Source organism: Scyliorhinus torazame, chromosome 6, assembly GCF_047496885.1.
Source record: "Scyliorhinus torazame isolate Kashiwa2021f chromosome 6, sScyTor2.1, whole genome shotgun sequence".
Classification (NCBI taxonomy): Eukaryota; Metazoa; Chordata; class Chondrichthyes; order Carcharhiniformes; family Scyliorhinidae; genus Scyliorhinus; species Scyliorhinus torazame.
In genome coordinates, this window is record NC_092712.1 from 186,657,997 (window position 1) to 186,674,906 (window position 16,910).

A 16,910-nucleotide genomic window follows, 5' to 3' on the forward strand; every position below is an offset into this window, starting at 1 on the left:
ACCAGTCTCTATAGGATCATAACATGTTTAAAGGGAAACTGTGTGTCTGTTTATTATGAACCAGTAGTTTCTAATGCCATAGATGATATCAATATAGTGGAGGCTATTTGAGAGAGGAGATATTGTCTATCTCTCAAATCAGAAAATTATAGTAAGTGAGCTTTTTATTCCTGTGTCAGTCTATTATTTTCCTTTTTGTCACACCATGCCTCTTTTGCCTCAGAGTCCAATTCCAATTCAGTTTTTGCTGTTTGAAACTGTTATCTGCATCTTATCATCATCTGATAAATGATGCTGTCACCTATAATAATAATAAATGATATGACTCATGTCAACAGCCATGTGCTTTGGGGGGAGGTAGTGTTATTGTCACTGGACCAAAAATCTAGAGGCACAGATTAATGCTCTGGGGTCCACCACAGCAGATGGTGAAATTTGAATTTAATATAAATCTAAAATTAAAAGACTAATTGGTGTAAAAACCTAACTGGTTCACTAATATCCTTTAGGGAAGGAAATCTGCCATCCTTACCTGGTCTGACCTACATGTGACTCCAGACCCACAGCAAATGTGGTTAAATCTTAAAATTCCCTCTGAAATGATCCTAGCAAGACGCTCAATTCAAAGGCAATTAGGGATGGGCAATAAATACTGGCCCAGCCTGCGACACCCACATTCAATGAATGAATTTTTTTTTAATGAACTCATTTGTGTGAGAATGCAAGCCAATTTTATTGATGCAAATGACTTTACTACGAAGTATATGTAAATCAAACTAGCAATAGCTGATAGTTAAGGTGAGGTTAAATGCGTAAGAGAATTTGAAATCAAGAGGACAATGTAAATGGATGCTATTGGTCATTGTTATAGGTACTTGGATTGACCCATTCCATTAATCAACCCTACATCAGGTACAATTTGAAATTGTCACTGCATAGGCCCAAAGGAGACTGCACTGTCTTTCCTGTTTTGGGCTATAAGGCATTTCACCAAACTGTGGCCGGATATTAACAAACAACAATTTGTATGAGTGGAACTTTCTCTTTCAATCCAAAAGAATCTATGCTCCATTGTAACGAATTGTGTGGTTGAAATAAAACACAATGGGCTGGATTCTCTGATTTTGCAGCTATGTCCGGAGGAAATGTCTGGTCTTACGACCAAAATGTCGGTAGCTCCCCCGCACCGAGGCACCATCTGGTGGGGGGCTAGCAGCCATCCACATAAAGCTCCCGGCTTTACCTGCAGATACGGACGTAGAATGACCGGGACTGTGGCTGCACATGCACGTGGTCCCGGCCTGCCAGATAGTGCCCCCCTGTAACCTCCTTCGCCACCCCCAGACGACCCCTCACCAGTCCGCCAGCCCCCATCGAAAACCCCCCACTGCCAGCGGAATGGATCTCCATCCCCCCTGACTGTGGCGGCGCTGGACACAGTCTGCAGCCGCCACGCCAGGTTCAGGAAGGTTGGGAGGACACATGTCCCACGCCGTCAGGAAGTCGGCCCATCGAGGGCGGAGCATTGGGGGAGGGCCTCAGGTGACGTCCTGAGGCCGTCCCAACGGCACACGCGTACTCCTCAAGTATGCTGTTTTTGAAGGGCGGAGCCTCCGTAAAACGGCACCGTCCCCGATTTCGGCGTAAAAATGGATTCTCTGGCCTATCGCCGATCTCGATTTCAGCGTCGGCAATTGGAGAATCCTGCCCTATTTCAGTCAGAGCATCAAAAGCAGCTGGAAAAAGTGAACAACTGCAAAATCAGTCCTTTGTCTATGAAAGTTGCCTTACTTGAAGAAAATACTGTTACACCTAGGGATATTAATTCAGAGTAGACATTTCATTTTATCAAATATAGTGTAGATTCCATTGTACCAAGGAATAACTAATTGATCAAGCAGCTGATCACAGCATTGAGAAAGAATGGGTTGGATTCTCCTGTCCCCCAGCTGTATGTTTCTCGGCAGCTCGCCGTTTGCTGGGGGCAGGGTTCCCTACTCCCACTGCTTCTCAATGGGATTTCCCATTGAAGCCATCGGGAAACCCGCGAGCGGGGATGTACTGCCGTCAGGAAAAGTGATTCACAACAGCCAGAGAATTCCAGCCAATGTTTATTTTAAAAAATATATCCCAAGTATCAAAAAGACATTGGTAACAAAACTGGGCTACGTAGTGCCTCACGTTTCAGCACGATAGGTGCCATTTTGGTATGAGAATTGCATCCTTTCTGTGCATGCACACTTCTGGCATGGCTTGCATCAAACATCATCTTGGAGTTAGGAGCATGCGGAGGAAGTATGCATAGTATGCAGATCGTGACATCATTCAGAGTGCAACCTATTTGACACCAACACTGCCGTTTTCGACCTCACCACTCCAGCTAATACTCTCTTTTAACCTTGCCCAAGTGAATGTGCATGCAGCATCAGGAGGGAACACCCTTCCAATACTACTTGAAAGGACCATCATTAGCTTACAGCTTAGGTGTTAAGTAATATCTACTGGCTCGGATTGAGCACTTGATTTGGAAAGTTGGTTAAAGTTGATGGCACTGGCAGGGAGTACAGGTACCTGACTCCTTACCGGTATCCCAAAATCCAGAAGGACAGCAGAACTGATGATTATGAGAAAACATGTATTTCAATAAGAAATAAAAACAGAAAAATGTAGGAAAGGCTAGAGGTGTCAAGTGGATGATCTACCTTGTCCTCCTCCAGAGGTCCCTAGCATCATAGATTACCAGTCTTCAGCCAATTCAATTAACTCCATGGCCTTTAACGTCCTCTGAAAGTCAATCACAGGCAGATTGTCACTCTGGAAGGACCTACCTCATTGAAATTCCAAAGGCCCGATCTCGCCCAACCTTCCTCCCAAAGGAGACAGGAGCAGCGAAGCTGCATCGGCATGGAGTAACTGGAGCTCAAAGAGGAATGACGCACCTCCTTTTTATGGCACTAGCTGGATCAGATGAAGGGGCGGGGGGAGGGCATTTGCTAACCTTGACCATCCAAGTGAGTTATTGAACTTTTTGTGCCGCACTGTATCGTGCATCTCAGAGCTAGACGGCTGACAGGCAGAAATGGCAATCTACTCCCATTCTCTTCCTAGTATCTCTCCGGCGGGCCCCCTCTCCCTCTGATGGAAGATGTCATTGGACATCCTTTCCATCTTTGGCACCCAGAACGCCAGTGCTGGACTGGAAAACATTAGTGCTCGCTCTCTAGTCTGTGTCATTGCTACTCTTCTTGCTGCAAATAAACTTTTCTTTAGCCAATTCCACTTCAAACAGCACCTGACCTTTAAGAAGTGCAAGTTGGCTTGAAGTGGTTCAGGCCGTCTTTAAGTCATGTGGGCTGATTTTAAGTGGTGCTAATCTCCATGAACTTGTGTCACCTAATAAGGTGTGGAGACATTCCATGGAATACTATAATTTAAATTAATCGACAGTCAAAGTTTGCTTGCTGCCAACATTACTGCAAACAGGCAAGGGTTAATCGAACATCACGATTCCATGCCCATTTTCTGCTTTTATCCAATTTCCTTCCATTGCGATATGATGGTTGGTTTACATATACTTAACACTTATCAAAAAATTAATATATTTTATTTGACTTTACATTAAAAAAACTCACCACTATGGTTTCTATCCTTTTCCTTTCAATAATTCAACGTGTTTGCCATCAATTTCTTGAATAATTCTTGCAAAGTGTACAAACCAGCAACAGATGTGGCTCCTTGAAAAGCCTTAATGCCAAAATAAAAACATTTTACAAGGTTAGAATGCAATGCGAACTGGAGGTTGCACCAGGCAAAACCTTCTGCTCCTGTAATTCTTGTATTAAACATGAAACCTAATTAGAATCAATTGTCATAGATGTTCTATCACTTTCTTCAATAATCTTTCAACCAGCACGTTTAGAAGTAGGAGACAAGCAGCCAAATACTTGGAAATGAATATTTGGTCAGGGCTCTTCTAGGCTGCGCAATACCTAGTGTTCCATACTAACTTTGGAAGCACTTTGAGCACAGCCTGTTATAATTTACCTTCCTCCCCTACCCGCATGCACATATGTTTCTTTAATGCGCCAGTATCCGAAATGCAAAGTAGGAAAATGACAGAATTAATTAAAAGATTGTGAGGTGCATTTGAATAAAATAAGCTTTGCCTACTTTTAGTCAACATTGGTTATGTGGTGAAACACTTATAAAAGTAATGGAACTGAATGAACTCCCAACATACTTGGAGTTCTAGAGAGAAACAGACCAGTAGTATTGCAGTCTACACTAATACACATAAATCATCTGTTTAACCCTATACCAAATAGATACGAATAACATTTTCCTTACAATGAATTGACCCTGCTTTTGCATTTCTGATGACAAAAAAGTGTCAGCATTCGCTAAAATTACCCAGCAGAACTCACAGCAATTTCCAGCGCCCATACGCGATTAAAAACGGAATTTCAGTTGTTTCCATCAGTGACTCCATGCACTTCCACATGATGCGCTGTTGAAGGCCCCACACCTTTAGAAATCACTGAACAAACAAGAACTTTCCCTTTTACACTGGAAGATCATTGCAAAAATACCCTGAGAAAGTTACTTCTTGATAATGAGGTGTAATTAGGTTTTTAAGGGTGTGCTAAGGCATACATACTGCTGAATAACCATTGCAGACTTGCAAATATAATTTTATATTTTTTGTAGTGACAATTGTTTTCATTATGATAAATGTCCTTTGTTTATTTTAGTATTTAATAATATCCTGACCAATAAATACATTTCTAAAAGCTTCTTTATCATATTTCACCTTCTAATGAGCATGTCCCAATCTTTTTCTGTTCTCTGTAAAATTCAGAAAATATGAAGGATAATCAGTCAATTGTACTTCCTGGTTTTCTGTCTGTGAGAATACTTCAGTGTGATTGGTTCCATGCCACTTTTTATGACATCACTGTTCCCAGGCACCTGGAGATCCTCTTGTTCTAGTGCCAAATTCAAATTAATATCAGGAAAGATGAAATCCATACCACAGAATCTTCTTTGATATCTGCAGCAAATGTTGTGGCATTGCCACTGATCAGAACATTTGGATGTGTGTTAATAGGGTAAAACAAACTAGATTTTATTTAAGAAACAACTTTAATCAAACTCAATTATCTGCTAGATTTCCAAGGGAAATAGTGTGTTCAATTTTTTTCTGGTGTCAGGAGGTTGGGTTGGGAGGTCAACAAGAACCAGGATTCCCAGAATCTATGCAAAATAATATTTGGTGGTGAAATTGGCCCTGATGCAGTCTCACAAATAATTTGGGTGATATTGAACACCATGGCTGTTCTCAATTGCTAAAATAGGTTGCTGATTCATTATTATCCATTTTGTGCTACTGTTTAGAACCAATTTACCCCCTTTCAGCTTAAAATAAAGCAGGTAGGTTCCTAAAATTCATTGAAAACATCTATTGAAAGGAGGTTTCAGGACTGATAATTATCCAACAATTTCCATTATATGTTAGGACATTCTCTAATTATTGCACATAATCTAGGTTTCATAAAATAATAAATCAGCAAAGAAAAAAACTAAGCCCACTCCAATTTAGTGATGGGCACTTCAGTTTATACGTCCTGTTAGATTTATGCTCTGAAAGAGACTAAAGCTATCCAAAATTGACAATAAACATCTTGAGAAGATTAACAGGCATTATAACATTCATGGACTTTTTAAACTCCATCCATTGGAGAAGTGTAAAACCGAGCCGCAGAAATTACTGGATCTTTGTCGGGAGCTACCTTCAGGTTAATGGTGAGCTCCATTGTTTTGTCACTGATTGCAAAACATGGTCCATTATAGAAATATAAAATTGTGGAATGGTTACACCATTGAGGCTATTCGACCCATTGTGTTCATGACAGCTCTCTGCAATAGCAGTTCTGCGTGTCCCACTCCCCTGCACCTTCCTTGCAGTCATGCAAATTTTGTCTATTCAGATTATTGTCCAATTCCCCATTGAATGCCACAATTGAATCTGTCTCCACCATACTCCCAGGTTGTACATTTCAGATCCTAGCCACTTGCCGCATTGAAAGGTTTTACTTTATGGCCCGAATTTTAAGCTCCCTGCATCCAGACCTCCGCCCCACCCCCCACACTGACTTATCCTCCGGTTTCCAAATCGTCCCGTCCATGACCCTCCAGGTGTCTCCTACCTTTTCCTCCCTGGCACCCCTGCGACCTTCCTGGCCTCCATGCCCTGACACTCAGTCCCAGGCTCGTCTGTGCAGTGCTTCTTCCGGCCACTGCAGCACTGTGCCTGGAGGGCCTGGAGATGCTGGCAAATCTGATTGGCTGGCAGCTCTCCAAGGCATGATTTCTGCCTGGTGACAGACGGGTGACCTGATTGCTGCCAATCAATGCTCACTAGAGTGTGAAATGGCAGCAGACCTGTTGGAGCCGGTGGGGTGTGTTTCCCGCCAACACTCTGGATGGCAGGGGCTGAGCCACCACCATCCAAAAAGTTCAGGCCCATAGTATTTGCAACACACTTTAAATCTGTGGCCTCTTGGTTCTCAATCTTTCTGCCAATGGGATCTGTTTTTCTTTATTTAGTCTGTCCAGACTCTTCATGGTTTTGAACATGTCTATCAAATCTCCTCTCAACCTTTTCTTCTCTAAAGAGAACAGCTCCAGCTTCTCTAACTGATTTACAAAACTGAAGTGTCTTATTCCTGCAACCATTTTCGTAAATCATTTTTGCACCGCCTCTAATGCCTTCATATACACCCTAAGGTCTAATGCCCAAAATTGGAAAAGTCTCGTTGAAATCAAACCTTTTCAAGTCTGTACAATATCACTGTTTATTGTTAAAGAGAGGTGATCTGATTGAAATATATAAGATCCTGAGGTGACTTCACAGGATGGCTGCTGAGAGGATGTGTCCGCTTATGAGAGAGACACAAAGGGTGGCATGTGGCGCAGTGGATCGCACTGGGACTGCGGCACTGAGGACCCGGGTTTGAATCTTGGCCCTGGGTCACTGTCCATGTGGAGTTTGCACATTCTCCTCGTGTCTGCGTGGGTTTCACACCCACAACCCAAAAAGATGCGCAGGTTAGGTGGATTGCACACGCTAAATTGCCCCTTAATTAGAAAAAAAATAATAACAATTGGGTACCCTAAATTTATAAAAAATAAATTAAAAAACGAGAGCGACACAATTAAAAAATACGGGGGGGCGAATTCTCTGATCCTGAGGCTATGTGTTGACGCCGTCAGAAACGCCGTCGCGTTTCTCGACGGCGTCAACACGGCCCCAGGATCAGCAATTCTGGCCCCTACAGGGGGCCAGCAGGGCGCTGGAGGGGCGTGAACCACTGCTGATCCGACCGTGGAATGGGCGCCGGGGGATGCGCGCATGCGCCATGGGTCCAACGCGAACCCGCGCATGCGCAGTCCCACTGGGACGATTTCCGCGCATGCGCGGTGTCTCCCTTGTCCGTGGCGGCCCCGACCCAACATGGCGCTGGGGTTCAGGCACCGGCGCGAAAGAAAGGGGGCCGGGAGACAGAGAGGCCGGCCTGCCGATTGGTGGGTCCCGATCGCGGGCCAGGCTACATCGGAGGCCCCTCCGGGGTCGGACCCCCCCTCCTCCCCCACAGGCTGCCACCCGACCCTTCAACGCTGAGTTCCCGCTGGCTGAGAGCAGGTGTGGACGGCGCCGGCGGGACTCGGCGTTTCCACAACAGCCACTCGGCCCATCTCGACCCGAGAATCGGCGGGCCAGCCGCGTAGAGTGACCCGTGACCGGGTCCGCGCCAGCCACGCCGGCGCCGATGGTGCCGATTCTCTGCAGAGCGTGCCGGTGTCGGGGAGGCGTGGCGCGATTCGCGGCGGTCGCGGGGATTCTCGGGCCCGGGCTGAGAAAATCCCACCCGGGATCTCTCTTTTAAGACGGAGGCAATGAGAATGCGAGGTGGGTTTGGGGGTGGGGTGTAGGATCCCCCACAGGTGCGTTGGGGTGTTGGGTCCAGGGATGAGAAATTTTTTTAAGACGATCGTTAGTCTCCGGAATTCTCTACCCCAGAGAGCAGTGGAGGCTGGGCCCTTAATTATGTTTAAGGCTGAGTGAGGTTGTTTCTTTATTAACAAGGGAGTCAAAGGGTATTGGGTGAGTACACAGGAAAGTAGAGTTGAGGCCACAGTCAGAACAGCCATAACTTTATCAAATGGTGCAGCAGGCTTGAGTGGCCGAATGACCTACTCCTGCTTCTAATTTGTATGTTCATATGTATTTCACATGTTAAGAAGACTAACTCTGAAAATGTTAATTAAAAATTGAATTTGGACACAAATTACATTCCATATTTCCCAGTTACTTAATTGCAGTTAATGTAGGCCTACTTGTGACAATAAAGATTATCATTATTATTACATTGATTCTGCACATTCTTTCTTGAGTTCAACTAATCATGTTCGTAGATATAATTAAATGCAGATAAAATCATGTCTGATGGCAATGATTTTCTTTACTGTGCCCCACGGAAGGTGGAAGGGAGGGGAGTTCCCTTTCACCAGGAGCATCAGTGGCTGCAGGTGGATAATTATATGATTACATGCAACTGTGTAGTTTTTCTAATGCAGTGAACATTATATTCTATTTCAACATTGCCAATTGGTATTTACTTAGAACGGGGATTGGCTTCATTCCCACAGTGGAACTTTCCTTCCCAACACACAAAGCTCAAAGCAACACAGCCTCGAACCTGATTCAAAAATAGTGCACTGTAGCACAAATAAGGGTCGTGATCTAACAAAAAAAAGAGTCTGCTCTGGGCAGAGGTGTCTATCTAACAGCACTCTTTTTTGGGGGAGCCTCGACCAGGAACTGCCCACCCAGGCCACACGCAGCCACATTTCCTGCACTAAGGAGCTCTGACGAGCAGAGGTCCTCAGTGCAGGAAGAGATCGGGCACCCTGATCTCCAGAGGCGACCCTGGACCCAACACCCCAAAGTTGATGCCAGGGTCACAATATCTTGCGTGCAGTGACTGTTTTTCAGACGCAAGTTCCAAAATGATGCTCAAGATGACCATGCGCACACTTCTGATGTAAAGCAGGCCAGACACCTTCTTGGTAAAAGTGTAAATTTAACGTCTGGCAGAGATACACAGAGCAGGCAGATCATACGTCAATCAGCTTGCAATGCTGATTTGATGCCAGCAATTCCATTATGGGATCACAATGCTTCAAATGATGCCATGTTATAACCTTACATGATTGACCACGCAGTAAACAACATGAACGACTATTCATTAGTGCTATTTAAAAGAATCATCAACTATGTGTAGGCTAGTTGCAGATTTATTTCTTCTGGTTGTTGCTACACTTCAACATGTTTTCTGAGTTTTACATAGTTGTTTCCAGTTTCAAATAGCTACATGGCCTGGTTTGGGAGGTGCTGAAGGGTTCTTAGCTGACTTCAAGATGTTTGCACAAACTAGCTGCTCCCAAACTTGGGTGCTTTAGTAGACCTTCCTCATGGTATCCAGTGTGACAGACAGAATGAGCAGAGGCCTTACTAAACAGGATGAGATTTGTTATGGGCCAGGGTTTAGAGAACCCCAAAGTGTATCATGGAGATCACCTGACCCACAACTTTTGATAGATTGTGGTTTGGGGAGCAGACGGTCCACTCTACAGGTGTGGTACAGCAGAAATGGAAAAGTATTTTTTAAAGCAAAACAATGTTTATTCTATGAACTCAAGTTAACCTTTTTAAAACATACAGTGAACATCTTAGCAACCATTAATTCAAATACAACCCCCAAAGACTACAACACTAAGTAATCCTTTAAGCTTTCCTTTTAACATCCATAAAACTTAAAACACCTTTTACCAGAAGCACATCAGGTTAAAGTCACTACTGTTAATAGTTTTAAATCACCAGGATCGATTTACAGTCTTTAGATTACAGAGAGATATTCATACACCTTCTGACTGTGACTGCAGCTATCCAGCTCTGAAAACGAAACTAAAACGCACCCTGCAGCAAACAGTCTAAAACAAAAGGAAAAAGCTGACAGACAGCCAAGCTCCACCCACTCTCTGACATCACTGCAGTAGTAAACACCCATTTCTTAAAGCTACTCTCATTACAGATATTTATATACGCACCCATTTATAAACACCCATTTCTTAAAGGTACTCTCACATGACAGCTGTTAGAAGAGGAAAGAGAATGATGAGGAGAAGGGCTCTCAAGAGTAGGCCATATCCATCCAGGCTATTGAGGGAACAATGTCCTCAGTGATGACCAATACTTCAGACATTTATTCTTTACTAAAGAGGCCTGCGCTAAAATCTGCCAACTGCCGCAACTCCAAGCGCAGAGCAAGGCAACTGGCCAAATTACTAGTGGGTGTGAAGGGGGAAGGGAGGTCACTGAAGTCCTTTATTCAAATAAAAATTATTTCATTTCATTCCCTCTTGCTGCAGAAAAGCAGGCAAAGTGAGCATGAATGTTTGAAATGATTGTGATGTAGTGTGCCATTGACTCTATACATACTGTTTTAAGTGTGCCTCATGTCAATCCTGCTACATACCAGAATGAAAAGGATTGGTAAGGACAGAACCCATGTTTGCTAAAACAATGATTGTATAGTGTGAAAGATTACAGAATAACCAGAGGGTACAATGCAATGGGAAGTTCATTTGATTATGCTTAAAGAGTGCAGGGGATTTTGTTTAAAGGAACTTTGAAAGATTCAGCTTGGTGTACCAGGGAGAAGAGTTCCTTTGAGAGTCAGGAGGAGATGGACTTTAAACTCAAGGTTAAGGGCAGAATCCTCTGCCTTCTCTAACACTTTGGAAGTGGGGAAAGCATTTAATCAGGTGGAATGGTGGTTGGTGAGCACCCAGTTGCCTTCCTGCCTCCACCCCAATTAAGTCAAGGGTGAAAAGACCTGTGGTCGATCTTCCCACCCCTATGCCAATTGAGTTCATTAAGGCTCAATCTGTCAGTCTGCCTTCATAGCCAATGACGTAAATTTGAAGTATAATCACTGGTGTAGAAAATGCCCAGCCAGTTTCCAGACAGCAGGGTCCACCAATAGCAATAAAATGACCAAATAATATTTTCGGGACAACTATTAATTAGGACACCTCCCCTGCTCTTTGTCAAATAGTTCTGTAGAGATCTTTTATGCCCAACCAAAAGAGAAGATAGGACCCTAGTTTTTTTATAGCATCTGAGGGACACCCCCTTTGACAACACAGTGCTTCCGCAACACTGCATTGAAGACCAGCCTAGGTTCTGATTATATGTTCAAGTCTTTGGAACGACTTTGGAACAACAAACTTCTGGCTCAGGAACCAGAGAGCTCTCACTGACCAAAGCTGACACCTATTTAAGAATGGTTAGATAGCCAGAGATTTAGGATTGACATATGGAATTAGAATTACTGGCTGTGTGAATGTTAAATACTACCTCAAGTTGGTTAGGCTGAATAGCCTGTTTCAGAAGTGTAATTTCTCTGTAACTGTATTAATTCCTGTGCTTACGTAAACCTGTAATGGTTGATATTCCTGCATTCACCAATACTAGCAAAAACATTAGTGTGAGTTTAAAGACATTTGGTTTGATTTATTGTCACATTTACCGAAGTACAGTGAAAAGTATTTTTCTGTGGCCGAGGGAACGTACACAGTACGTACATAGTAGACAAAAAGAATAATCAACAGAATACATTGACAAATGGTACATCGACAAACAGTGATTGATTACAGTGCGGAACAAGGGCCAAATAAAGCAAATATGTGAGCAAGAACAGCATAGCATGAAAGATGCTTTCTGACCCTACGGATAGAGCCTTCACTGGGGTTCTCCTGAATTGTCACCATACCTTTGGCAGAGCCTCAGAGAAATGTATAAACAATCATTTCCACCATTTCTCCAACTCTTTTTTTCAAGGCTCTGTCAAAATCACAGTGGGAGATCAGGAGAACCCATTTGGAAATTCTACCTCACTATAGAACAGATGAAAATACATTCAATCATTCTTTATTTATACAACCTTATTGCTGCCACATGTCGGTTAACATATGTGGCATAAAATCTCAACATAGAAAAAAATTAATATTAACTTGAACATCCTCTTACTCCAAAAAGCATATTTTAGATTAAAGTCAAGTCACATTAGGTTAATTTTAAGATTAATCATGGTTAGCTATTCTCGACAAGACGAAGCAACTTTACATTACAATTTCACTATGTGGAAGACTCGCTTCTGATGCATTATCCCTCAGAAGCACCTTACTGTATGGGCTCCTATTGCCATTGCAGTCCATATCTGTTTGGCCTCCTGGTCTCCTGCTGAAAAATTATCTCTCTCCTCCTTTCAATCTCCTGTATTAAAATCTCATGTGCTGCCTCTAAGAACATAGCGACCTTCTTCTTGGGCTTCCGCTCCATTGTTTTGGCTTTTTTCTAGTCGAGATTCTTCCTCCACATTTCCAGCACTAGCTGCAGCCTGATTGCAACCTCCTTTTAAGGGCAGACTGGCTTTAAGAAGTTCAGACTAGTTTTTGTTCCTGCTAGCCTCGCATAGACTTGGGCCTCTTGCAGAACGCACAGCATGCCAATCGTGGAGGTGAGCAGGCAGCACAAAAATTGCATGCTGCCTGAATCACTTGCATCTCTCATTCACCTATAATATCAGACAATTCATTTTTTATTATTCTCCATCATTTGATCTTGCTCTGTTCTTATTTATAAATAGTTTGTTTATAATATCTTCCACTTCTGACAAAACATGATAGACCTGAAATGTAAACCTTACCTGCCTCTCTCTCCATTGATGCCACCTGACCTGCAGAATCAGGGTTTTGGCGAACGGATTTCAGAAATAATCGAGGAAATCACACGTAGTGATGGTTCAGCGTAACCTCAGTTGGGCAGGAAAAGAATAGCACAATTCTGCTCACACATTGCAGTTTCTCCAATTTTTTTCAGGGAATATTCTGGGCTATTAATACATGCCAGGAATTCAGTCATTTAAACTGGATTAGCATATGACCTATGTCTTTGGAAGCAAGGAGCAAATTACACGCATTACTTGTTGAATGAGGAAAGATTTGTCCAAAATCTTTTGAGTCGAGCAGCTGAAGAAATCCTTTCTCAGTTGTACAACAAAGAAAGTATTCCAAAATCTAGCTCCAGCATTTTCTAAGAGGAAATCTTTTTCTTCCTACTTGTTTCCAAGGAGCCCTTGCCATGGAGGTCATTAAGGTCAATTCCAGATATGTTTTTATGATGGAATCACAACAGGAGTAAGAGGGAGAAGAAATGAGAGAGACACGCAGATAAAGGTTACATCAAAGGGGAAGGCCAACTAGCAGAGTCTACAAACCAGAATTGTAGAATGAAATACAATACAGAAGGTGTTCATTTAACCCATGGTGCATGTACCGCCTCATGGAAAGAGATACTGAATTATTGCTGAAAAACAGAGACACATTGTCAAAACTTTTTGTCTCTAGTTCTGTAATACCAAGCGACTATAAATATCAAATTAGTTCCCCTCCCCTATCTTTACCCATAGCCCGACAAACTTTTCATTTTCAAGTCGTTATCTGATTTTTCTTTGAGTCCACCACCCATTCAAGAATGCATTCCAACTCATTGTGTTTAAAAAATACTCTTCTCAGCTCTGTTCTGGTTCTTAATAATAACAATCATCATTAATAATAATAACAATAATAATAATCTTTAACAGTGTCACAAGTAGGCTCACAGTAACTGCGATGAAGTTATTGTGAAAATCCAATTTGTCAAAGCTATTTGCCAAAGAGCTTTGGTTAATATCACTTTTGTCACTGGAAACACAGGTTGCAATGTTTCTGGCCCTTTGAGGATGGGTTAGGAGTTGGGATGCCTCGTAGAATGGCATGGCATGGTGGGTGTGCCCAACAACATCCTGTCATCATGCCATTTTTCCAGCAGCAGGAAAGATAGCAGATTGGCCGCTTGTGGGGGACCAACTAAGCTAAGTAAGTGACCATCTCCTGCCTCCATGCACATTTTGCTAGCTGACAGGCAGTTCTGGGGAGGTAGATCCCCTTAATGGGCACTCTGTGGTACTAGCTAGCTCCCCGGCAGCAATGACATTCAGTGCCATCTCCCATGCCTGGTTGACTCCCTGCATTTACCAACACTGCTTCCCTTTCTTTGAGGGTGCCTGGCTATTGCGGTGTCCTCTCCCTGCAGATGCAGCCTCAGCAATGGGCACTGCCAGCAATGGTGCTGATGATACTACTGTGCTGATGTTGCTAAGCTACCAGCTCTATGATTGGGTTTGCAGCTCTTGCAGGGAATTAGCTATTGTCGTGCTTCCCCGGGTCCCACAACAAGCCAAAGTGTCGCTGTCTTCCACTTACAGCTCTGGCAGAGGATCTACTTTTGCTTCTACAAAATTCAGTCCATAGTTTATCATCATGGGGTGGCACGGTGGCACAGTGGTTAGCACCGCTGCCTCACAGCTCCAGGGTCCCGGGTTCAATTGCGGCCTTGGGTGACTGACTATGTGGAGTTTTCACTTTCTCTCTGTGTATGTGTGGGTTTCCTCCGGGTGCTCCGTTTTCCTCCCACAGTCAAAGATGCGAGGGTTAGGTGGATTGGCCATGCTAAATTACCCCTTAGTATCCAAAGATGAGTAGGCTAAGTAGGTTTGTGGGGGTACGTGACTAGGTAGAGTACACTTTGGGAGGGTCAGTGCGGACACGATGGGCCGAATGGCCTCCTTCTGCACTGTAGGAATTCTATGGTAAATCTGCATTCTTTGGCTGTCAACTTTCCACCAATATGAATGCTTTCCACCTACTCTGGCTAGATCAGTGTCCTCTCTGTCTTATTTTTTGAAATGCGCAAGCAACATATTTAAGTCTGCGGTCCTTTTAAATTGATTTGCACAGTTGTGTATGTGCTGTAACTTGAAAGGGTCAACTAGTACGCAGCCTGGCTGAGAATTTTAGAGGGAACATTGCTCTAGGCCTCTCCTGATTATGAGCAATTCTATCAAATCCCCTCTCAGTCTTTTCTGCTTTAAATGAAACAATCCAAGCTTCTCCAAATTATTCACGTAACTGAAACCTCTCATCCCTGGCAACATTGGTATAAATCTTTTCTGCAACCTTTCCAAATCTTTCCCATCCTTCCTAAAATATGGTACTCAGACTTGGAAACAGTATTCCAACACAGGCCAAAACAATGTTTTTTGTAAATTTGTCGGAATTTCCTTCCTTTTGTACTCTATGCATCTGTAACTCCTAGGATCCATAAATGCCTTCTTAACGTCTTCTTCATTGTCATGGACAGAAAGTATTTTCTTTCTTACTGCCCATAATGTTTTGTATGGAATGAGGTGTGTCTTTTCCTACCCTTGGACCGCGAATTCCAATTAAATAATTCAGCAGCAAGCTTTGTGAATTTAAAATAGAAAAGGTTATTTATTCTCACACACTTAGACCAAATTAACACAATTAATTAATGAAATGTCACATAGAATCATAGAATCACTACAGTGTAGATGGAGCCATTCAGCCCATTAAGTCTGCACCAACCCTCTGAAAGAGCACCCTACCTACTTGGTCTCATGCACATACATGCGCATCCACATAAAGACTGGATATTGATAACGATGGGTTTGATTATTTAAAGTTGAAGTGAAGGGCGAACAACAGGTTGCGAGCCACCTGGAAATCTAATCTTTGGATTGGTTCTGTGGTGAACTTTGAAATTGGAACAAATTAAGTACTTTGGCTGCTTGATGACTTGCAGCCAGTTTCAGAGCCTTGTTCTCAGACAAGCTGAAGATTGATTGTTCTGATGATCTACTGGGTCCTGGGATAATACAGTCCTTGAAACCAGCTTCGGTCCCATGACTGTTAGTTTATTTGAGGCCCAGCCAGTCTAGCTTGGACGGGAGGGTCTCTTGTGATATAATGCAAAATTGATAGTGGCTTTTGAGTTTTGATCTTCCCTTTTGTCCAGTATGAAAAATAGTGACAGGCTGTCTGGAAACCTGATTGTCTTTTGGTGTTGGCCCATCCTTAAACAATGAGATGCATGAATTCCACAAATGACTATAAGGTATACTCACCTATGTCCATATTAAATGGCTATGAGGTACTTAAAGTTTATTATACAACATTTTTTATTCATTCATGGGATGTGGGCATCACTGGCCGGACCATCCCTCAGGGCATTTAAGAGTCAAACCACATTGCTGTGGATCTGGGGTCCACATGTAGGCCAGACCAGCTAAGGACGATAGATTTCTTTCTCTAAAGGACCTTCGTGAACCAGATGGGTTTTTAATGACAATTGACAATAGTTTCATGGTTACCTTTAGACTTTTAAATTCAAATTTCACCATCTGCCATGGTGGGATTCAAATCCGGGTCCCCAGAGCTTGTCTCTGGGTCTCTGGATTATTTGTCCATCAACAATACCACTACGGCACTGCCTCGCTACCGATGCCTTTGCTATACTTTGGCTGCTTTCTAATTTGCAGCTAGTTTCAGAGTTCTCAGACTGGCTGATGATTGATCGTACTGATGATCTGCTGCGTCCGTAGAACCCTGAAATCCATCAAAGATGCCAAAAGACAGTACCGGACCAAGCTCGAGTCCCAGGCTAGCCACACGGGGGATTCGTCTATGGCAAGGTTTGCAAGACATAACGGGCTACAAGATGAAGGCATGTAAAATCGTCAGCTCCAACGCACCCCTCCCTGATGAGCTCAATGCAATCTATGCCCGCTTTGAGCAAGAGGTCAGCGAGAGCGAGCCCTCCACCCCAGAAGCCACGGATGAACTTGTATCTGAGATCACCACTGCAGACGTCAGAGCAGCCTTCT